Source organism: Macaca fascicularis, chromosome Y (genome assembly GCF_037993035.2).
Source record: "Macaca fascicularis isolate 582-1 chromosome Y, T2T-MFA8v1.1".
Classification (NCBI taxonomy): Eukaryota; Metazoa; Chordata; class Mammalia; order Primates; family Cercopithecidae; genus Macaca; species Macaca fascicularis.
In genome coordinates this window covers 4,145,562-4,170,239 of record NC_132903.1, presented here as the reverse complement: position 1 = coordinate 4,170,239, position 24,678 = coordinate 4,145,562, and the positions used below count along the sequence as shown (strand labels likewise).

At 41.5% G+C, this 24,678-nt stretch overlaps 1 protein-coding gene across 34 annotated transcripts in view; it reads right to left on the bottom strand.

The window, feature by feature from the left end:
• USP9Y (ubiquitin specific peptidase 9 Y-linked) overlaps positions 1-13,999 on the bottom strand; it is a 211,552-nt gene extending 197,553 nt beyond the window's left edge. For 6 of the 34 annotated variants that reach the window (XM_074030434.1, XM_074030435.1, XM_074030437.1 and 3 more), the window contains exon 1: positions 13,454-13,514. The gene's annotated coding sequence lies outside the window, so the exon portion shown is untranslated. Of the gene's footprint in view, positions 1-11,527; positions 11,571-13,453 lie in introns of all 34 variants that reach the window. The other 28 variants (XM_074030439.1, XM_074030447.1, XM_074030464.1 and 25 more) reach the window with 13 other exon arrangements.
• Between the last annotated feature and the right edge of the window lie 10,679 nt (positions 14,000-24,678).

Sequence of the window (24,678 nt, the reverse complement as noted above, 5' to 3'; positions counted from 1 at the left end):
ATCAAGTGGGAATGTCTGGGGTACTGACCTCTCGTGACATGCAGGAGCCTTACAGGAAACCCCCAACAAAAATTACTTTTTAAAAAAATACAGGATTTGGTTAGGCATAGTGGCCCTCGCTTGTAATTCCAGTACTTTGGGAGGCTGAGGCGGATGGATCACCTAACGATAGGAGTTCGAACTCGAGAGAATTACTTGAACCCAGGAGGCAGAGATTGCAGCGAACCGAGATCGTGCCACTGCACTACCGCCTGAACAACAAGAGTGAAACCCTATCTCTCCTAAAAATACAAAAAAAATTAGGTGGACGTAGTGGCGCACATCTGTAATACCAGCTACTCAGGAGGCTGAAGCGAGAGAATTACTTGAACCCAGGAGTCAGAGATTGCAGTGAACCGAGATCGTGCCACTGCACCACAGCCTGAGCAACAAGAGTGAAACTCTGTCTTAAATAAATAAATATTTAAATATATAGGCTTTTTTGTTTGAACCCGGGAGGCAAAGGATGCAGTGAGCCTAGATCACACCACTGTATTTCAGCCTGGGCAACGGAGCAAGTGTCTCTAAAAAAAATTATATACATATGTGTGTGTATACACACGTATACATATATGTATATATACACATATATGTATATACATATATACACATATACACACGTATGTATGTGTATATATACACACACATATATATACAGTGTTCTCAGCACTCAGAGGCACTAGACTTCCAGAGGGAAATAGAGACATGCAGTGAGACACTTAAGAGGGCGGAAATAACTCAGGGGTGACATGCTGTGGAGTCCTGTTCATAACCAGCACACCCCAATTCATTACACTAAACCCTAGGCCACAGCTCAGTTGGTCCTTTTAAGTGGAAACACATAATCTAAGAATGGGAATCAAACCATCTAAACATGCGAAACATCTAAGAATGATAAAAACCATAGAGCCTCTATTTAAGTATTTTTAAGTGATGGACAAATTACATTAAGAAAAAATTCTCTTTCTCTATTATCTTTTCCACCTCCTTTAAATCTGCTGTTACTTTTCTAAGTAGAAGTTATAGGATATTTGTTTGGTTGAGTGTGGTATGTGTGTGTTTATATGTATATATGTGTAGTTTGTTCAGTTTTGGTCACAAAGTACCGAATTAGCTTAAAGTTACATAGTAAGCCTAAATGCTTTTCAGGTTCATGTGACTGAAGTAAAAATCTTAATAAATAGGCTAGCTTTAAAATTACAGATAAAATAGTATTAGAAATATCTGAAGAACTCTCAGCACGTTTTGTTTACATGCTGTTTGCAGCATATTTTGATTGAGAGGTTTCATACTTATCCTTGCCAAATCTTGTAAGGTGTTAAAATTTGTCAGAAGGGTCATAAAACTATATAAACCTAGCCCAAAACAGCATGATCTTTGTCCAATTTTTGTCAAATAAGATATTTAAGATTTTTGGTTTAATGAAAACAGGTAAATCCTGAGTTTCATATATTTAAACTTAAGTTTCTTACTTAGATATGCACCTGAAATTCATAGGCCATAGAAATATTAACAGGGAAATAACCTTAAATGATGACTGTCCTTATTAAATAATCAGGTAAATGTAATGGAATAAATGCTTGTAAACAAACTTGTCATATAATTAGAATGTAAGGTTATCTTAAATAATACATATTAAATTTCTGCGTAATTTCCAATTTAAAAATTAGAAGAAAACGTCTGGGCCGGGCGCGGTGGCTCAGGCCTGTAATCCCAGCACTTTGGGAGGCCGCGACGGGCGAATCACGAGGTTAGGAGATTGAGACCATCCTGGCTAACACGGTGAAACCCCGTCTCTACTAAAAAATACAAAAAACTAGCCGGGCGAGGTGGCGGGCGCCTGTAGTCCCAGCTACTCGGGAGGCTGAGGCAGGAGAATGGCGTGAACCTGGGAGGGGGAGCTTGCAGTGAGCCGAGATCACGCCACCGCACTCCAGCCTGGGCGACAGAGCCAGACTCCATCTCACCAAAAAAAAAAAGAAAAACAAAAAAAAGAAAACGTCTGAAAATTGTTTTCAGCTAGGCGCTGTAGCTCACACGCCTGTAACCCCAGCACTTTGGGAGGCCGAGTTGGGCGGATCACGAGGTCAGGAGATAGAGACCATCCTGGCTAACACAGTGAAACCCCATCTCTTCTAAAAATACAAAAATTAGCTGGGCGTGGTGGCACACGCCTGTAGCCCCAGCTACTCAGGAGGCTGAGGCCCAAGAATCACCAGAACCCAGCAGGCAGAGGTTACAGTGAGCCAAGATCGCACCACTGCACTCCAGCCTGGGTGACAGAGTGAGATTTAGCCTCAAAAAAAAATTGTTTTCTTATTTAATGGTAAATATTTTTGTCTAACGCAAAGCTTATTTAGTGGTTACACAAAAAACCAACCAGGATATAAGAGAGATGTAAAGAAAGTTACAGAAACTGAGTTTTTTTGTTTGTTTGTTTGTTTTTGAGACAGAGTCTCGCTCTGTCGCCCAGGCTGGAGTGCAGTGGCCGGATCTCAGCTCACTGCAAGCTCCGCCTCCCGGGTTCACGCCATTCTCCTGCCTCAGCCTCCCGAGTAGCTGGGACTACAGGCGCCCGCCACCTCGCCCGGCTAGTTTTTTGTATTTTTTAGTAGAGACGGGGTTTCACCGTGTTAGCCAGGATGGTCTCCATCTCCTGACCTCGTGATCCGCCCGTCTCGGCCTCCCAAAGTGCTGGGATTACAGGCTTGAGTCACCGCACCCGGCCTAGTTTTTTGTTTTTTTTAAGAGAGGTTAAAAGTAATAAAATATAAAAAAGAATCTTGTGTGGTAAATTTTTTGTCCTAAAATAAGGTAACTGGTTGTTCAAGAAACAGAGATATTTAGAACAAACCAGAAAGTCCAAGCATGCAATGAGCAACTCATGTAATTTGTAATAAGGTTAGTAAAAAAATTTTCTAAGTCATATAATTAAGTTGGCTGTATTTAAAAAAACTGTAATAGTATTTCTAGAAATTGAACTTATTAGAAATACACTAATGCAAAACTAAAGAAAGAGTAAGAACAAGGTTTTATTTAAAATGCTGCCTTCGGGCCGGGCGCGGTGGCTCAAGCCTGTAATCCCAGCACTTTGGGAGGCCGAGACGGGCGGATCACGAGGTCAGGAGATCGAGACCATCCTGGCTAACCCGGTGAAACCCCGGCTCTACTAAAAAATACAAAAAACTAGCCGGGCGAGGTGGCGGGCGCCTGTAGTCCCAGCTACTCGGGAGGCTGAGGCAGGAGAACGGCGTGAACCCAGGAGGCGGAGCTTGCAGTGAGCTGAGATCTGGCCACTGCACTCCAGCCTGGGCAACAGAGCGGGACTCTGTCTCAAAAAAAAAAAAAAAAAAAAAAATGCTGCCTTCTCTTAATGCAAGAATGTGTTGTTTTAAATTCTATAATCCATTTCTTTTTCAAATTCCTCAGATCGGTATCTCAGAATTTCAGATCTTCCTTTTGAAAAGGCCTGGGATAGGCTTGATGCAGTGGCTCACGCCTGTAATCCCAACAATTTGGGAGGCCGAGGCAGGCAGATTACTTCAGGTCAGGAGTTCAAGACCAGACTGGTCAACATGGTGAAACCATCTCTACTGAAAACACAAAAATTAGCTGGGCAAAGTGGCACACACATCCCAGCTACTTGCGAGGCTGAGGCAGGAGAATCACTTGAACCCAGGAGGAGGTTGCAGTAAGTCAAGATTGCACCATTGCATTCCAGACTGGGCAACAAGAGTGAAACGTTAGCATAATTAACAACAACAAAATGGAAACGGGAAAGAAAATCAAAGGACTTGCCCCAGAAGGGTAATATAACTCTTTAAATGGTTATTAATAAATAAAATGAAAATTGATAGGGTCAAAAACAAAGGAATTTACAATACTATCAAAGGTTGGGTGTACCAAAGGGAATCCCTGCTGGTCCCCTAACATTAAAAAACCCCAAAAGCACTTTGGGAGGCCGAGCTGGGCGGATCACGAGGTCAGGAGATCGAGACCATCCTGGCTAACACGGTGAAACCCCGTCTCTACTAAAAAATACAAAAAACTAGCCAGGCGAGGTGGCGGGCTACGGAGCTTGCAGTGAGCTGAGATTTGGCCACTGCACTCCAGCCTGGGTGACAGAGCAAGACTCCATCTCAAAAAAAAAAAAAAAAAAAAAAACCCCAAAAGGTAGTTTTCTACTATTTGGGCTGGGCCATATTAGGGAAATTTAAGAAGATCAAAGGTAAAACATAGTGAAAAAGCTGGCACTGCCTGGAGAAATGCTGAAGTCAATTAAGATAAAGATTGGGCCAGGCACAGTGGCTGACGTCTGTAATCCCAGCACTTTGGGAGGCCAAGTTGGGCGGATCACGAAGTCAGGAGATCGAGACCATCCTGGCTAACACGGTGAAACCTGGTCTCTACTAAAAATACAAAAAAACTAGCCGGGCGAGGTGGCAGGCGCCTGTAGTCCCAGCTACTCCGGAGGCTGAGGCAGGAGAATGGCGTGAACCCGGGAGGCGGAGCTTGCAGTGAGCCGAGATCCCACCACTGCACTCCAGCCTGGGTGACAGAGCAAGACTCTGTCTCAAAAAAAGGCAATAAAGATTGACAAAAGAGCCTGAGTCTCTCAGCTGGATCCCCTACTGGAAACCCAAATTCTTTTTTACCAGAAAAGGTAAAATGGTCTGGGAGTAGGAAAAAAAAGATTGCTGGGACCAGAACATAAAAAAATGTAAAGATTATGAAATCTGAGTGTTTAAACAGGCTTTCTGTAAAGCAGCTGTGACTCTTTTACCTAAACGTGTTATAAAAATGGGTACCAATGTATCTGACTCAGGGATGTTTCCCTTAACTAGTACCGCAAAACTGAAGGCATATATTCAACCTGAGGAAACTAAAGGAAGAACAACAACTGAAGGCACGTAAATCTGCCCTTTGAGAAACGTTAATTAAATTGGACATGCTAAATAGGAACTAGTAAGACTGCCTGAGCCCACAGAATGTAAGGTAGAAGCTGCAGTGATAGAACAAATCCTCCACTTCACAGGCTTTGTGGAGAGCTTCCTGGGGCTTCTACCATAAGCCTGTGAGCACTTCCCAATGACAATGACTGAACTAGAACACGTCCACTTGAGCGGAATTTACTGCCTTGCTATGGGATGTTAAATGAAGCTTCCTCCATGCTAATGGAAATAATGGTGCCCAAAAGTTTCAGGATAAATTAAAAATGCTTTACATAGAATACTGCTACCTGGAAAATACAAGGAGGAGATACTCATGAGCAGGGAGCCTCCTTTTTCCTTAAGACTTACTCTAACCATGTGAAGAGCTGTCAGACTGAAGAGCTGCCAGACTGTACAGTACCTGATAGCTCTCACCTGACAAGAGCTGCTAAGCATGTGACTAGCAGTTCCAAGGTACACAAATGGCATCTTGATTGTAAGGCTGCTGCTCTGGTTAAAGAAGACTCAAGGAAGTATGCTTACTTTGGATTATTTACAGTTTAAAACATTTGGGTAAAGTATGTTCTTATAAGCAAACTTACCTTCCACTTTGAGTTCTCCAGAATTCAGAAACTGATTTTAGGACACTGCAGTTATTTGCCTAAGTTTATTAAGAGCCTTTTCTCTTAAAACCAGACAACTGGAGTCACTAGTTACTTTACCAAGACTTTGACTAGACTAATACATTTTTAGGTAAAGTTCCAGCAAAGGCAACTTAAAAGGAGCCTATATGGGCTATCAATTCTTGCTGTATATTATGCAAACAATCAGGCCAAGTAAAATAAGCTTAACACTTATTTTGCACGTGAATTGGTCTTATTGTAATTCCTCTATAATGGAAGAGGAGGGCTGGAGAAACTGTTTCAAAGGAAAAGTTTACCATGTTACTAGATTTCAGCCCTGACTTCTGTTTTTAATTGCAGAATAAAGAGCATGAGTTATTTTTTGGGTACAATAATCCTCTAAAGATCACCAGATTATAATTTGTTTTCATATTTTTAGTTGGTGCCCTAATGGAACAGGTTGTTCGTTCTGACATGAAAATACTCTTTTGATTGTCAAAATACTAATGTTATGTATCTCTCTCTATTTTACTTCCAAAGAAACCAGACTCATGGTCTCCTGAAGCCTAGAGATGCTAATCTCCCTCATCTGGCATCTACTCGGCCCAGACTGTTTTTCTCTGCAAATGTCCTGCTGCTAAGACTATACAAGCACCCTCCCTTTAGGGCCAGGGACTGCCAAAGTGGTGGGCACATGAGATTCCAAGGACTGGTTTTGAGGAGCAGAATTAGGTCATACCCTCCAAAGTTAACAAGGGGTAAACAAATGCCTCAACAGCTAGTAAAACAAGAGACTTTGCCCTCTGAGCTATCATGTGGCGCCTTTTCATGCATTCTAACCATAAAGAATTTTCTGCTTTTCATAAAACTAAAAGAAAACAATTACTGACAGGGTAAAGATACCTCGTGACAAAGCCTCCCAGCTATGAATTGTACATCTAGATAATACAGTTTTTAATTTTTTTTCAGAACAATGTTTATTTTTGAATAGGTAATTACTGTAATTCTGTAACTAAAACCATGATTACTAGTGGAAAGCATAGAAGTTACAGATAAGTCAGTTTTGTAACCTCACCTTTGACTTCTTGCTAGTTGACTTTTTAACAAAACAATGTGGCCAGCACAGTGGCTCACACCTGTAATCCCAGCATTTGGGAGGCTAAGGTGGGCAGACCACAAGGTCAGGGGTTTAAAAACAGCCTGGCCAATAGGGTGAAACCCTCTCTCTACTACAAATACAAAAAAATTAGCCGGGGGTGGTAGCACACTCCTATAATCCCAGCTACTCAGGAGGCTGAGGCAGGAAAAATTGCTTGAACCCAGAAGGCAGAGGATGCAGCAAGCTAAGACCACCCCACTGCACTCCAGCCTGGGTGACAAAGTGAGAATCTGTCTCAAAAAAAAAAAAAAAAAAAAAAATTCAGAGTAATGAATGTGTGTCTGTATCCATCCCTTTTTTGCCTAAATATTCAACTGGCTGTAAGTCTTTTCACTCTCAGTTTCCTGGTAATAGAAGGATGGTGGGGAGTCCCAGACCAGACCAGACACCCAGGCCATACTGGGTTCATCTGTCCCAACTTCATGGGACAGAATAAAAATCTGGTGGCCACTGATGTTGCCTCTGGCAAATCCTGGCCTAGAGGGGGAGAATGTAAACCAAAAATAAAATTCTAAGCCCCCCAACCATCTGAATGGACCCTTCCTCTTGGCAAGGACACTCCAAGGCTAACCTGAGGGACTGGTTCAGGTCGTGATGCAGAGAAGAGGGGAGACATGCTTATTATATGCTCCTCCCTTTTGGAATTACTAATATAACAGACTTTTTTTTTTTTTTTTTTTTTTTTTGAGATGGAGTCTTGCTGTGTCGCCCGGGCTGGAGTGCAGTGGCCGGATTTCAGCTCACTGCAAGCTCCGCCTCCTGGGTTTACACCATTCTCCTGCCTCAGCCTCCCGAGTAGCTGGGACTACAGGCGCCCACCACCTCGCCCGGCTAGTTTTTTGTATTTTTAGTAAAGACGGGGTTTCACTGTTTTAGCCAGGATGGTCTCAATTTTCTGACCTCATGATCCGCCCGTCTCGGCCTCCCAAAGTGCTGGGATTACAGGCTTGAGCCACAGCGCCCGGCTAACAGACTATTTCTCTGATGAGAAACATTTACAATAGATTTTTTCTGGAAGCTTCACTTGCATAACACAACTTTGGTCTTCACAATGCCTCACCATCATAACCCAGACAGTCCCTTCTATTGACTTTAGGTCTTTAGTTAATAACTTAACTGTCAACCAACTACCAATCAGAGCAATTTTAAATCTACCAATAACCTGAGAGCCCTGGATTTCAGCTGTCCCAACTTTCTGGGCCGAAGCAACATACATCTTCCAGACATGTATTTGATGGATGTCTCATGCTCTGTAAAATGTATAAAGCTAGGCTGTGCCCAGACTACCTTGGACAAATGTTCTCACAGTATCCTGAGTGCTGTGTCATGGGCCATTGGTCTCTCATATTTGGCTCAGAATAAATCCCTTCAAATATTTTACAGAGCGTGACTCTTCATCAACAACTTTCAGTTCGGAAAATATTTCTTAGCTAGAACATAAAAAGCACAAGCAATAAAACAAAAAAATTAATAAAAGCTTTTGTGCTTCAAAATATGTCATTAAGAAAAAGTGAAGATAAGCTGCAGACTAGGACAAAATATTTGCATATCATATGTCTGACACAGGACATTATCTAGGCCAGTGCAGTGGCTCACACCTGTAATCTCAGCACTTTGGGAGGCCAAGGCGGGTCAATCACTTGAGCCCAGGAGTTTGAGACCATCTTGGGCACCAAGGCGAAACCCCAGCTCTGCAAAAAAGTACAAAAATTACCACCCTCACCAACATGGTGAAACCCCATCTCTATTAAATACAGAAAAACTTAGCTGGGTGTGGGTGCGTGCCTGTAATCCCAGCTACTCAGGAGGCTGGGGCAGGAGAATCCTTTAAACCCAGGAGGGAGGCTGCAGTGAGCCGAGATCACCCCACCGCACTCCAGTCTGGACAACAGAGCAACACTCTGTCTTAAAAAAAAAAAAAAAAGAATTACAAAAATTAGCTGGGCCTGGTGGCAAGTAGTCCAAGCTACTTAAAGGCTCGGGTAGGAAGATCACTTGAGCCTGGGGTATGGAGTTTACAGTGAGCCAATACTATGCCACTGCACTTCAGCCTTAATAGCAGAGCCTGTCTCTCTCTCTCTCTCTCTCTCTCTCACACACACACACACACGAAAGAAAGGAAAAGAAAAGCAAAAAAAGACATAGCCAAACAAAGAGCTTTTACAGCTCAATTTAAAACAAACAATAAATTTTAATGGGCAAGTCTGAACATTCTCTAAAGAAACACAATCAGAAAATGAGCACAAGAAGATGTTCAACATTTGTTAGCCATTAGGAAAATGCCAAATAAGGTACTACTGCACACCCAATGGAAAGAGTGTATCAAAACAGTTGATAAGAATGTGAAATGATGTAGCCACCTTAGAAAAACAATTTGGCAATTGCTTAAGTTAAATATAAACTTAAAATACAATACATAATTTTGTTACTACATACCTACCCAATACATAATTTTTTTTTTTTTTTTTTTGAGATAGAGTCTCGCTCTGTTACTAAGGGTGGAGTACCATGGTGTGATCTCGGCTCATTACAGCTTATGCCTCCTATGTTCAAGGGATTCCACCTCAGTCTTCAAGCAGCTGGGACTACAGGCCCGCACCACCACACCCAGCTATTTTTTGAATTTTTAGTATAGACAAGGTTTTACCATATTAGCCAAGTTGGTCTCAAACTCCTGACCTTGCGATCCACCCACTTTGGCCTCCCAAAGTGCTAGGATAACAGGCATGAGCCACCAGGCCCAGCCCTATCAATCGTCCTTAAAGTTCTTAAAACGTAACAAAGAAACAAAAACCCTAATTGTTCACACATAAAGCCTGGTGTACATTAGTGTTTCTAGCAACTTTATTTACAAAAACCCCAAACTGAAAACAACCCATATATACACTTGGTAAATGGGTAAACTGCATCCATACAATGATATACCATTAATATAAAAAGATGCAATATTTATCCATATTACAACATGAATCTCAAAAACATTATCTACATGGAAGATGAGAGATACAAAGCCTACATATTTTGATTCAATTTTTTTGAAACATCCAAAAAGTCAAATCTGTAGAGACAGAAGATTAGGGACTACCAAGAGCTGAAGATGTGAGTGGAGAATGGCTTGAAAAGGTGCAAGGATGTGCCGGAGTGAGGAAAATGTTCTAAAACTGGAAATGTTTCAGAACTCTGGAAATTTATTAGAAACCAGCAAGTTGTACATGTAAAAGAAACATTTAATATGTAAATTATACTTCAATAAAGCTGTTACACTAACTTATGCAATAAGCAAAACATATTTCCAGTTTATTGCACAAAAATATTTTAACTACCAATCCTTTAATGTACATTTTTAAAAAGATATAGATATCTTTAAATTATCTTTAAAATGGATAATTATCTTTAACAAAGGATGGTTTCCACATCAAAATGCTAAAACAAATATAAAAATTTCTATTGCAGTTTAAAAACAAATCTTATAAAACAACAAAAAGCTAAAAGAAAGCGTTAATTTGTGCAACAAACCAAGAAGTTCATGAATGTTGAAACTGAGACAAATACCTACTTTCTGAAACTGTAAGCTGCCTTATAAATACCTGATGAAAAAATCTATTAGAAGATGGCCATTAAAATATGTAATACTGGATACTGGAAAATGCATTTCAACATCCAAGAAGAAAAAAAGACCCACAGTAAATCCTTTTTTTTTTCTTTTTTGAGACAGAGTCTCAGCTTTATCTCCCAGGATGGAGTGCAATGGCACGGATCTCGGCTCACGGCAACCTCTGCTTCCTGAATTCAAGTGGTTCTCCTGCCTCAGTTTCCCAGGTAGCTGGGATCACAGGCAACCACCACCATGCCCAGCTAATGTATATATTTTTAACAGAGACAGGGTTTTGCCATGTTGGCCACGCTGGTCTTGAACTCCTAATCTCAGGTGATCTGCCCGACTCGCCTTCCAAAAGTGCTGGGATGACAGGCATGAGCCACTGTGCCTAGCCTGGAAAAGAAATCCTTCTTTTCCATTTTCATTGACAAAGCATGGTAACCATTCAAAAGCCCAAAAATTAGATGCACATACTCAGAATCCCCAAGCCTCCTACATTATCTCACCTATCAGTCGGTGATTGGGAGGCGTGGGTGGTTTATGGTCTCAATAATAGTAAATAAAATCTACTGTTAAAAATCATTTCTTTATTACATAGATTCTAAATTACGTTTTTGCTATTATGTAGTCATTACAAAAATTTTATCCAAGTTTAGATGAATAGTCATATATACATGTGTGTATATATACATGTATTTTTTTTTTTTTTTAAGTGAAGTTTCACCCTTGTTGCCCAGGCTGGAGTGCAGTGGCATAATCTTGGCTCACAGCAGCCTCCAACTCTTGGATTCAAGGGATTCTCCTGCCTCAGCCTCCTGAGTAGCTGGGATTACAAGCACCCACCACCCCGCTCAAATAATTTCTTTTTTTTTTTTTTTTTTAGTAGAGAGGAGGCTTCACCATGTTGGCAGGCTGGTCTTGAACTCCTCACCTCAGGCAATCCAGACGCCTGGGCCTCCCAAAGTGCTGGGATTACAGGAGTGTGCCACCACACCCGGTCCCAAAGTCACATATATTACTAAAACCAACCAGCAAAAGGAAGTATTATAACAGTAAGACAAGACTGACAGAGTAAACATTCACAAAATCACTGTTAACAGAAAACGGTAAGAAGAAATAATTAAAATAAGACAATCTTATTTTCAAGTCAGTGAAATAAAAAATCTTCGCAACTCACCCTTGAATCGCCAATGGCAAATACTTCAGGCTTTATTTCCAAACTGTAAGAATACAGTTTGAAAGGAGAAAGTTAAAAGCATGTGAGTTTTCTAATTGAAAAACAATTCCTGACACTTTTAAACAATTGCGCCTTTGCAGAGAAGAAAGTAGTGATTAAAGCAGCAAACTAAGAAAAATGTAGAGATTTATGGTGTGTATTTTAAAGTTTAACGGTATGGTTTTAGACAACCGTGGGACCTTGTGATTTGGTACTTAACTTATCGTATAATTACTAGTGAGAATGAACCCCAAAAAAAGAAGTCTTGAAAATTTCGTAGTGAAAGAACCTGTATTTCCTTCTTAATAGTGACCTTGTTTTGCGGATTTAGAGGATGAATGAGTTGCCCAATAAGAGAATGCCCCCTTAAAAAAAAAAAAAAAAAAAAAAGGGCTGAGCGCCGTGGCTCACGCCTTTAATCTTTGGGAGACCGAAGCGGGCAGATCACCTGAGGTCGGGACAGGGAGACCAGCGTGACCAACATGAAGAAATCCCGTTTCTACTAAAAATACAAAATTAGCCCGGCGTGGTGGAGCATCCCTGTAATCACTGGTACGCCGGAAACTGAGGCAAGAGAATCGCTGGAACCCGCGAGGTGGGGAGGCTGCGGTGAGCCAAGACCGCGCAGTTGCACTCCTGCCAGGGCAACAAGAGCGAAACTCCCTTTCAAAAAGAAAACCAAAACAAAAAATCAGCATTAGTAGTTAAGGGTTACGTATACATCTTTCAAGTTTAAAAATCTTCTGAACAAATAAGATACACTGGGCAGATACAAATTTAGTAAAGTTATAAGCGAATTTTAAAACATTCTTAATATAAACGTTTACAATTCCAGTGTAAATTTGTAGTTTGCAAAAAATTTCATACAAATTAGTAAAATATCTGCTCCGTAAGTCTAAGTTAATATTTTGAGATGCCGAAAAAGTACATCATGCGTAATGCGCTGTCACAAAAACAGGTTCAACTACTAATAGAGACAAGTTGTTTCTGTAGAGAACAAAACAGAAAGGAGATCCGATCCAAACTAAATCGGAACCGAACTGTTCATTAAAATACGTCATACTGCGTCTTCGCGTTGAGCAAAGTAGCGGAGAGGAAAAGGAGGTACAACGGTATAAGAGGGCAAAAACCTGGTGCAGACTCTCAGGTCAGACGGTGCGGGTGATTGCGGGAGTTGGATAAGTCTGGCCTAATGACCAAGGACAGCTAAGGCCTAACTCCGTTCTTAATCACTCCACCTGGGTAACGGCATTCGGTGCAATGAGCCCGTTTCGAGCCTGTGAAGGACCGTGGAGCAAGGACTGTAACCAGGAGCGGTTAGTCCCTGGCTCTGAGTGAGGCCCCGGGCATAGATAGGAGGTTCTTCCAGTGAAAGCAGAGATTTAAACCTCCCACTTCACCTTAGGTATTACAAGAAATAGGAAATGCGGGGGAGGTTAAGCGGCCATTTTTCCTTACAGTGCAAAATAGAGAGCAGTTCCGCCCGTGACTGCCCCAGCCCTCCGAAATAAGAAGTCTCCCGCCGAGTACGGGAAAAGAAGAAACGCAGATACTCAGAATCCCCTGAGCTTCCTACATTATCTCACATCTGTCTGTCAGTGATTTCCAAGGCGCAGGTGGTTTACCGTACAGGCGCCATGTCCACGTAATGGGGGAACCCGACGGTGGGAGACACAGACTTAGATTCAGACCTACACCTGGGAATAGCGGACAACAAAATACCAGTAAAACATTTTGATATTACTTTCTGGGCACGCAGTCGTGACTGCGGCCTGCGTGCCTGAGGAAGACAGTGCTCACAAATACCGGGATTTGGTCTAAGAAGCATCCACCTCTTTACAGAGGTGACGGATAACGCTCCCTCTGTCATTCAGTAGCTCTCTTTACCTGTTTTCGCCTCGCTGCTAGGGCTGTAGCTGAGCTTACACGGGCTCCAGTTGGTTAGTTTTTCCTGAGTCACCTTGTACTAATCCTGCAAAGGCGATTTCACTAGGCTTCACTTTTCTTTACTCGCGGTTTTCGGCCAGGTCTCTCCTGAGACTCACTCCTATCTCCCGGTCCCGACACCAGCATCAAGCCCTGAGGTGAACGTCCCCAGTAAGACAAAGGCAATCTCCGTCAACGCCTGCTAGCGGCATGAACGCAACTGGAGGGGTTCGGTTAAATTGTGTTTCCAGCGATCTATTAGACCCGTCGTTTTCAATATGGCGGATTGAATTCGGCCAACCAAAAAAAAGAGAAAAAAAGCAAACGAGAAAGACACCGCGCAGCCAGCTGCGCAGGCTCCCACCATCCCCAGCGCCGCGACCCTCCAAGACCCCACCCCCGGCAAGCCCCGCCCCTAGAACCTCTCCTGCCCTGGTCTATGTCTTGCTGTCTTTGCCATCGTCTCCTGTTCCTAATTTTCTTCCCTTTTCTACTCTTTCTATACCCAGAAGCAGCGGAACTGGAAACACTTTGGTGCCCTAGACGGAAACCTAAGTCCCGGCTGAAGTTTATCCATCGCCAAACACTGGGATAGCCGTATAGAGGGCCACACAATAAAAATAGCCCAGGAAGGCACTGGCTATCCGCTGCCCCTTCAGGGGCTGCTATATATAGAATTCCTATCCTTAATCGCTTTTCTTTCTGTAGCTGCTTGTGGAAACAGCTGACTACTGGACAGACGGGAGTACGAAAGGCGATTAGTGAGACTGCAAATCTGATGTGAACTGGTAGGACGCAAAGTGTATGACATAGTCAAGAAAGGAAGTCAACGCGAGGTGCTATGGCTGATGATCTTGTGTGGCCCAACTATGTTACTCTGACGCTTTCACTTGCACCACTGGTTTTTACTTCATCGTTAATCTCTGCTCTGGCTGATAACAACTTGCATGAAAATATCACCAGTTTTCAAGTTTTTCCCAGGATGAACAGTACAGAGAAAAGTGAGCCTGAATGCTGAGATCCTGAGACCGTGCTGCGGCGCCTGGGCATTCATAGAGCAGCTCGTCAAGTGCCTGCGCTTCTCGCATCGTGTGCGGTGCAAGAAAACCTACCCTATCCTGAGACCCTTGCCCGGTGTGACTGGAAGAGCTGCTTCTGTAGAATCTTGGGCCAGGCCGTTTGTCTGGATGAATAAGAGAAAAGCCTAGTTGTTGTCTCCTGCAAGATGTATTCAGTTCCTATTTCGCCTTTGTTCCTTAATCTGTTTGTATGGTATATTACATCAATTAATTTTTCATATTAAATCAATCATGAATTCCCATTATGAGCCCCACTTGCTCATGATTTAAAATATGTCTTATGTGTTGCAGATTCACTCTTGGTATTGTTTGTCCATTTTTGTACCTACCTAGCACACTTACGTAGAATTGCAGATTTGTTAGGATTAGATATCATGTAATACTACCTTATGAAGTTCTTAATACATGTATTGCTATCATGGGTTTTCCATAAAAAATTAGAATAAGTTAATTGCCCAAGATCATCAGCCAGGAATAATAAGAAGTTCAAGTGTTGGCCAGGCACGATGGCTCAGTCCTGTAATCCCAGCACTTTGGGAGGGCGATATGGGCAGATCACTTGAGGTCAGGAGTTTGAGACCAGCCTGGCTAACATGGCAAAACCCCATCTGTTTTAAAAATACAAAAAATTAGCCAGTTGTCAGAGCAGGCACTTGTAATTCCAGCTACTCAGGAGGCTAAGGCAGGAGAATTGCCTGAATCTGGGAGGCAGAGGTTGCAGTGATCCCAGATGGTGCCACTGCACTCCAGTCAAGGTGAAAAGAGCAAGACCCCATCTCAAAAAAAAAAAAAAAAAATAGAATGCAAGTGTTCTAAGCCCCTAACAAAGCTTACTTTGTGCTCTACACCTGTGCCTCATGTAATAATCATGATCAAAAGATTCTCTAGAACTTATTCCTGACTTGTACTTACTAACTTTACTACTCCTTTGAAGGAGAAGTCTTGATAGGTATAGATATGCAGACATAGGCTAATTTTTTTCTTTATTGCTGCTAAGATTTTATTGTATAACATACATCCTATAAACATCACAGCTTAATTTTCACTAAATACTAATACACTGTGTAATAATATACTAACAAACAGATCTACCAGTGTTACTACCACCGTCTTAATATAGAACTCTGTTGGATCTGGGATTTTATTTTACCTTATTAAAAGTTACAAGATTCACCTGTTACTATTTAGTGGATCCTAAGACAATATTTTGGGACTAAATCCACAGACTTTATGATGACAGAACAAGCAGTATCAAGGACTTTACTACTCATAGCAGAACAAGCAGCATGAGCATCATGTTTGCAGACTACCTATGCTTCTTAAATCCCGTAGGAGTGATGCAAAGGGGCCCACATATTTATGTGTCAGACATGCAGTGCAATGCAGTTCCTTACATTGCAGATAAGGAACAGCTTGGAATTCTACTAATTTTATACTAAGGCATAATAAGCAAGCTTGCTCTTTATCTGTTGGAAAGTACAGAAGGATATTACCTTATTGTCTAGGTTGCTAAGAACATAAATAAGCCAGGCGTGGTGGCTTACGCCTGTAATCCCAGCACTTTGGGAGGCTGAGGCAGGTGGATCATGAGGTCAGGAGTTCGAGACCAGCCTAGCCAAGATGGTGAAACGCTGTCTTTTCTAAAAATACAAAAATTAGCTGGACTAGGTGGTGGGCGCCTGTAATCTCAGCTACTCAGGAGGCAGAAGCAGGAGACTCCCTTGAACTCAGGAGGCGGAGGTTGCAGAGCCAAGATCATGCCACTGCAATCTAGCCTAGGCAACAAAGCAAGACTCTATCTCAAAAAAAAAAAGAAAAAAGAAATAACATAGATAAAGAGTTGTCAGGATATTGCATTGTGGCATACCCAGGAAGGCATATAAAGAATGCAAGATTGATAGAAGTCTGTCTCTCCCAACAAATACTGCTAACATGTCAGAAACACATCTTCCTAGTCCTTGCCTCTCCACCACCCCCTCAATTAAGTCTTCTGACTTCTATCGTTACCCAATTTTGATTTATATAAGTAGCTTCATGTGGGCTGGGCCCGGTGGCTCACGCCTGTACTTGGGAGGCCGAGGTGGGCAGATCACTAGGTCAAGAGATTGAGACCATCCGGGCCAACATGGTGAAAACCCATCTCTACTAAAAATACAAAAAAGTAGCCAGGCGTGGTGGCAGTCGCCTGTAGTCCCAGCTACTCGGGAGGCTGAGGCAGGAGAATCACTGGAACTCAGGAGGCGGAATTTGCAATGCGCCGAGATAGCACCACTGCACTCCAACTCTGGCGACAGAGCGAGATTCCGTCTCAAAAAAATAAAATAAAATAGATTCATGTGGCATGTAAACTTGTTACTGGCTTCTTTCCTTCATATGATATCAGAGAGCTTGATTTATGTAGTATAATATATAAAATATCAGAGCATATCTATCTCATTACTGTTGACGGACATTTGGGTCATTAATTATAGTCCATGTATTTTGGTAGACATATGTCCTTATTTGTACTAAGCCTGTTACTGGAATTCCTAGAGTATTTGAGTACATATATGCTTATCTTCAATGGATAGTGTCAAATAGTTTCCCAAAGTGGTTGTGTTTATTTGAATCACAAATTTCAGGGTTTGTTTGTATGTCAGAAGCAACCAATATTGATAATTGATAAACATTGATAATTTCATATGGTTTAGTGTGTAAAGTTATATCTCTACCAGTGTTGCCAGAGGGGAATATTCAACCAAATTGACCTCACCAACAACTCTCTTCCTGTACTCTAAAGAGCTACCCATCAAGCACCTTAATTCAGCATGGGTCTGGAATTGTGACACTTTCGATTCAATTAATGGCGTAAGAAATGAGGAACATATCTGAGTTAAAATAATACGTTAAATGGCAATGTAAAACACTTCAAATTAAAGTTTGTAAGTTCAGAGACTTTTTTCCCACTTCTTTTGTTTATATTTTTCTTCAGTGATTACTGCCTTTAACATTAATATTACTTCCTTACTTTCTGGTTCTGTATTTTTAGGAAAAAAGTGCTATTAGATTACATTTTAATCAAAATGACCCTCTTCATTCTTTTTCTACCTGGATGGCCTTGGTAAGTATACTTAACTCTTACTATTAAACCCACATTGTAAGATAGGTGAAAGGAAGGACTTTCAGAATGGTGGCATGAGGAGTTCTCCATCCCCAACAAAACAGCCATACTGGTAAAAGTTATATGGAAAAAAATTAATAATGACTGGGTGTGATGGCTCATACCTGTAATCCCAGCACTTTGGGAGGCCAAGGTGGGTAGATCACTTGAGGTCAGGAGTTCGCGACCAGACCAGCGAAACCCTGTCTCTACTGAAAATACAAAAATTAGCCGGGCATGGTGGTGCACACCTGTAATTCCAGCTACTCAGGAGGCTGAGGCACCAGAATAGCTTGAAGCTGGGAGGCAGAGGTTGTGTGAGCAGTGATTGCACCACTGAACTCCAGCCTAGGCAAAAAGAGTTAGGCTCTCAAAAAATAAAATAAATCTCTGGAAGTAGTTACAAAGGTATACAGCAAGTGGAAAAACACTTATTTAAGCAAATTTACAAAAGCTGAAAAAACACAGGTTTATGGTATTTGAGCCCCATTGAAATGAGAAATAGGCACTTTAGCAACTATAGTTGGAGATTTCTAATGCTACTTATAGTAATATATTAAGAGCAACCAGAAGAAGATTAACAAGGATATAGGCAGTGAAAACTATAAAATATCTGGGCCTCCCAGGGCTTTGAGAGGCTGAGGCAGGAGAATCACTTTAGGCCAAGAGTTTAAGACCATTCTGAGATCACAGTGAGATTCCTTCTCTGCAAAACTCTTTTAAACAAATTACCTGGGCATCCTGGTGCACACCTGTAGTCCTAGCTAGTCAGGTTGCTGAAGGTGGAAAGATCTCTTGAGCCTAGGAGACTGGGGCTGTAGTGAGATATGATTGCACACTGCTCTGCAGCCTGGACAACAGAGCAAGTCCCTGTCTCTAAAACAATAAAAATAAAGTACAGTAAAACAGAGAATAACGTGAATGACTAAATTAAGAATAGAAAAACAGAAAATATTGGCTGGGTGTGGTGGCTCATGCCTGTAATCCTAGCACTTTGGGAGGCCAAGGTGGGTGGATCACGAGCTCAGGAGATCAAAACCACCCTGGCTACACGGTGAAACCCCATCTTTACTTTAAAAAGTACAAAAAATTAGCCTGGCGTGGTGGCAGGCACCTGTAGTCCCAGCTATTCGGGAGGCTGAGGCAGCAGAATGGCTTGAACCTGGGCAGTGGAACTTGCAGTGAGCCGAGGTTGCACCATTGCACTGCAGCCTGGGTGACAGACGGAGACTCTGTCTTAAAAAAAAAAAAGAAAAAAAAAAAAAAAAAAGAACATCGATGAACCTAAAAGTTCATTCTTTGAACAATTAACAAAATGAACAAACATTTAGGTAGAATGACCAACAAAAGAAGTGACAAGAATCAAGTTTCTAAAATCAGAAATGGAGCTTAATGAAAGCAAACTTAATGAAAAATTTTAATTATACAGGAATATTATGAACAATTGCATGCTAACAAAATCAGTAGCTTAGATTCCTGAAAAGGCATAAACTTCCCAAATTAACTCAAAACATAAAAGAAGATTACAGTAACCCTGTAATAAGAGAGTGAATTAATACCATAAAAACTTCTCTCAAAGAAAAGACCAGGTCTAAATGAGCTTCCTCCTCAATTCTACTAACTTCTTTCTTTTTTTTCTTTTTTCTTCCTTTTTTTTTTTTTGAGATGGAGTCTTGCTCTGTTGCCCAGGCTGCAGTGTAGTGGTGCAATCCCGGCTCACTGAAACCTCTGCCTCCGCCTCCCAGGTTCAAGCAATTGCCTGTCTCAGCCTCCCATGTAGCTGGGATTACAGGCACCCGCCACCACACCCAGCTGATTTTTGTGTTTTTAGTAGAGACAGGGTTTCTCCATCTTGGTCAGGCTGGTCTTGAACTCCGGACCTCATGATCCACCTGTCCTCCTAAAGTGCTAGGATTACAGGCGTGAGTCACTGTGCCCAGTCAATTCTACTAACTTTTAGAGAATTAATACCAATTCTTTATAAACTCTTCCAAAAGTAGAACTGGCAGGAGAAATTTGCAACTCATTCTGTGAAGTCATTTATGATATAAAAACCAAAAACATGAAAAGAAGGCAGGGTTGGGGGGAAAGAGGGAAGAAGGAATGAAAAAAATTAAGCAAGAAGGGAGATTGGGATACAGGAAGAAAAGAAAGGAAAAGAAGGAAGGAAAATAACAGAACATATTTCTTTTTTCTTTTCTTTTCTTTTCTTTTTTTTTTTTTTTTAAGACAAAGTCTCCCTCTGTCACCCATGCTGGAGTGCGATAGCAGCACAATCTGAGCTCACTGCAACCTTCACCTCCTGGGTTCAAATTATTCTCCTGCTTCAGCTTCCCAAGTTGAATAACTGGGACTACAGGCAGGCACCACCACACCCAGCTATTTTTTGTATTTTTAGTAGAAACAGGGTTTCATTATCTTGGCCAGGCTGGTCTCACATTTCAAGGCCTCCAGCCACCTTGGCCTCCCAAAGTGCTGAGATTTCAGGTGAGAGTCACTGTGCCTGGCAAATATTTCTTATAAATATTCACAATAACATCTTCAAAAAAATACCAGGAAAGTAAATCCAGCAACATATAAAAAGAATTATAGTAGAAGGAATTTTAATAGAATAATGTCCCCAAATATGTTTACGTTATAATACGGGGCATATCAGAATACATTTCCTTACATGGCAAAAGGACTTTGCAAACATAATTGATGTTTAGAACCTTCAGATGAGATTATCTTGGATTGTTTAAAGTGGTCTAATCTAATGAGATTAGAGAATTCTATTGTCTAATAGAATTCTAATGAGACAATAGAAATGGCCACTAGCCATAAATAAAAGGCCTCACTCAGAGAGTCGCAGCAATGATAGAAGGGTCAGAGAAACAGAAAGCTAATGGCCTTGAAGATAGAGGAAGGTGGCTGCAAGCCAAGGAAGGTGATTGGCCTCTAAAACTGAGAAAGGCAAAGACTTTACCTTAAAAAGAAATATAGCCTTTAATTTAGCCCATTAAAAACTGTGTCATTGGGATAGGCAAGGTGTCTTACACCTATAATCCCAGCACTTTGGGATACCAAGGCAGGTGGATCACTTTAGGTCAGGAGTTCAAGAGCAGCCTGCCTAACATGGTGAAGCCCTATCTACTAACCAAAATTAGCCAGGCATAGAGGTATGCACCTGTAATCCCAGAAATTCAGGAGGCTGAGGTGGGAGAATCCTTTGAACTTAGGAGGAGATTGCAGTGAGCTGAGATCACACCACTGCACTCCAGCCTGGGTGACAGAGCAAGACCCTGTATCAAAAAAAAAGAAAAGAAAAAAATTGTGTCACATTTCTGACCTAAGAAATGTAACATGGTAAATTTATACTACTGTGACCCATGAGGTATAAGATAATTTGTTAAAAAGCAATAGAAGGCAGGGCACAGTGGCTCACGCCTGTAGTCCCAGCACTTTGGGAGGCTGAGGCAGGTGGATCACCAGGTCAGGAGATCGAGACCATCCTGGCTAACACGGTGAAACCCCGTCCCTACTAAAAATACAAAAAATTAGCTGGGGGCGGTGGCAGGTGCCTGTAGTCCCAGCTTCTCGGGAGGCTGAGGCAGGAGAACGGGGTGAACCTGGAAGGCGGAGCTTGCAGTGAGCTGAGATCACACCACTGCCCTCCAGCCTGGTGACAGAGCGAGACTCCATCTCAAAAAAAAGAAAAAGAAAAAACAATAGAAAACCCATGCACCGTGACTAAATAAGAGTTATCCCAGGAATGAAAGATTAGTTTACCATCTGAAAATCAACTAACATAATATACATATCAATAAAATAAAGGACCAAAGCAAAGACCATAATAACAAATATAATAAATAATTTGACAAAAATCCAACAATCTTTCTTGGTAAAAAAAAAAAAAAAAAAAAAATTAGGAAGTTAGAAACAGGAGGACATATATGAAAAACCCAGAGTGATATCTTTACAATGATGAAAGACTGAATAATTTTTCTCTCAAATCAGCAGCAAGACAAGAATATCTGTGCTTGCTATTTCTTCAGCATCATAGGGAGATCCTAATGAGAGCAAATAGGGAAGAAGGAGCAAAAGGCATTCATATTGGAAAAGAAGAAAAAAAACAATATGTACGGGTGATATGATTTGGTATATCATGAATTTGTAAACTTTGAAGCAACCCACCAAAACTCTGTCCTATGAGTCCCGTAAGGTTATAGATTAACATACAAAAATCAGTTGTATTTCTTTACACCTCCAAGGAACAATCTAAAAAAGAAATGAAACAATCTCATTCACAATAGCATCAATAACAAAAAAATTCTTAAGAAAAAATTTGGGCTGGGCACAATGTTTGACACCTGTAATGCCAACACTTTGGGAGGCCAAGTGGGTGAATCACTTTGAAGTTCGAGACCAGCCTGGCCAACATGGTGAAACCCCGTCTACACTAAAAACACAAAAATTAGCCAGGTGTAGTGGCATGTGCCTATAATCCCAGCTACTTAGAAGGCTGAGGTGGGAGAATCCGTTGAACCCAGAGACAGAGTCTGCACTGAGCTGAGATTGTGCCACTGCACTGCAGCCTGGGGGATGGAGCAAGTCTCTGTCTCAAAAAAAAAAAAAAAAAGAAAAGAAAAATTTAACAAGTGCAAAACTTACACTCTCAAAGTGACAAAATATTCTTGTAAGAAATTACAGCAGACCAAGAAAAATGAGATGACGGCCGGGCGCGGTGGCTCAAGCCTGTAATCCCAGCACTTTGGGAGGCCGAGACGGGCGGATCACGAGGTCAGGAGATCGAGACCATCCTGGCTAACACCGTGAAACCCCGTCTCTACTAAAAATACAAAAAACTAGCCGGGCGAGGTGGCGGGCGCCTGTAGTCCCAGCTACTCCGGAGGCTGAGGCAGGAGAATGGCGTAAACCCGGGAGGCGGAGCTTGCAGTGAGCTGAGATCCGCCCACTGCACTCCAGCCCGGGCTACAGAGCAAGACTCCGTCTCAAAAAAAAAAAAAAAAAAAAAAAAAAAAAAAAAAAAGAAAAATGAGATGACATCTCTCATCTATGAAGCATAAGATTTAATACTTTGATAATTGGAATACTCCCTAAATTAATCTACAGATTCAACACAATCTGGATTAAACTTTTCATTGGATATTTTGCAGCACTGAGAAATGGATCTTACAATTTACACACAGTATAAGAATAAGCACAGACATCTTGAAAAAGAAAGAAGTTGAAGAACTTACACTACCTAGCTTTAAAACTTACTATAGGGCCGGGTGCAGTAACTCACACCTGTAATCCCAACACTTTGGGAGGCAGAGGTGGGTGTATTGCCTGAGGTCAGAAGTTTCAGAGCAGCCTGGCCAACATAGTGAAACCCCATGTTGACTAAAAATACGAAAAATTAAAACCGGGCGCAGTGACTCATCCCTGTAATCCCAGCACTTTGGGAGGCCAAGGCTGGTGAAACAGGAGTTCAGACCATCCTGGTCAGATCGAGACCATCCTGGCTAACACAGTGAAACCCCATCTCTAATTTAAAAAAATGTATATATAATAAAAAATAAAAAAGCCAGGTGTGGTGGTGCATGCCTGTAGTCCCAGCTACTCGGAAGGATGAAGAAGGAGAATCACTTGAACCAAGGAGCGCAAGGTTGCAGTGAGCCAAGATCACACCACTGTATTCCAGCCTGGGCCACAGAGTGAGACTACCTCAAAAAACAACAACAACAAAAATTAGCTGGGCATGGTGGTGCATGCCTGTAATCCTAGCTACTTCAGGCACCTATAAACTCCACTTCAGGAGGCTGAGGCAGGAGCCTCAGCTTGAACCCCACAGGAAGAGGTTGCAGTGAGCCGAGACCACACCATTGCACTCCAGCCTGGGCAACAAGAGCGAAATTCTGTCTCAAAACAACAACAACAACAACCACCTTACTATAAAACCACAGTAATTGAAACAGTGTGACACTGGCATAAGGATGGAATTCAATGGAATTAAATAAAAAATCTGCTGTAAAAAGTCATTTTGAGTCTTTTTTCAAAGAGAGAACACTTGGCCAGGCATGGTGGCACATGCCTGTAAACCCAGCACTATGGAAAGCCAAGACAGGCTGATCACCTGAGGTCAGGAGTTTGAGACCATCCTGGCCAACATGGTGAAACCCCTTCTCTACTGAAAATACAAAAATTAGCCACGCATGGTGATGCACGCCTGTAATCCCAGCTACTCAGGAGGCTGAAATATGAGAATCACTGAAACCGGGGAGCTGGACGTTACAGCAAGCCAAGATTGAGCTACTGCACTCCAGCCTGGGCAACAGAGTGAGACTCTGTCTCCACAAAAAAAAAAAAAAAAAAAAAAATAGGAGAACACTTCCAATTCAATAATAAAAAGATAAATCACAATTTAAAAACTGGATAATGAAAATGAAAAGACATTTTCCCAACTAAAGGACAATAATTAAATAACTAAAGGACAATAGCACATGAGAAAATCTCAACACCATCAGCCATCAGGAAAATGCTCATCAGAACCGAGTAAGACACCACTTCTATCTACTAAGTTGACTGTAATTAAAAAGATACTACATTCTTGATAATAGCAAGTGCTGCCAAGAGTGTAGAGATGTTAAAACTCTCATAAACTGATGTTGGAAATATAAAATTGTGCAACTACTTTGACAAACTATCTATGATTCTGATTCTACAAAATTTTAACATAGACCCAGCAATTCCACACCTAAGTATGTACCCCAGGGAAGTGAAAACATATATTCACACAAAACATGTACACAAATGTTCATCATTGTATTATTCATTACAGCCAGCAAGTAAAATCACTCAAATGTTCATCAACTGACAAATGGATAAAATATGTTATTTCTTTTTTTCTTTTCTTTTTTGAGATGGAGTCTTGCCCTGTCACCAGGCTGGAATGCAGTGGCACGATATCAATTCACTGCAACCTC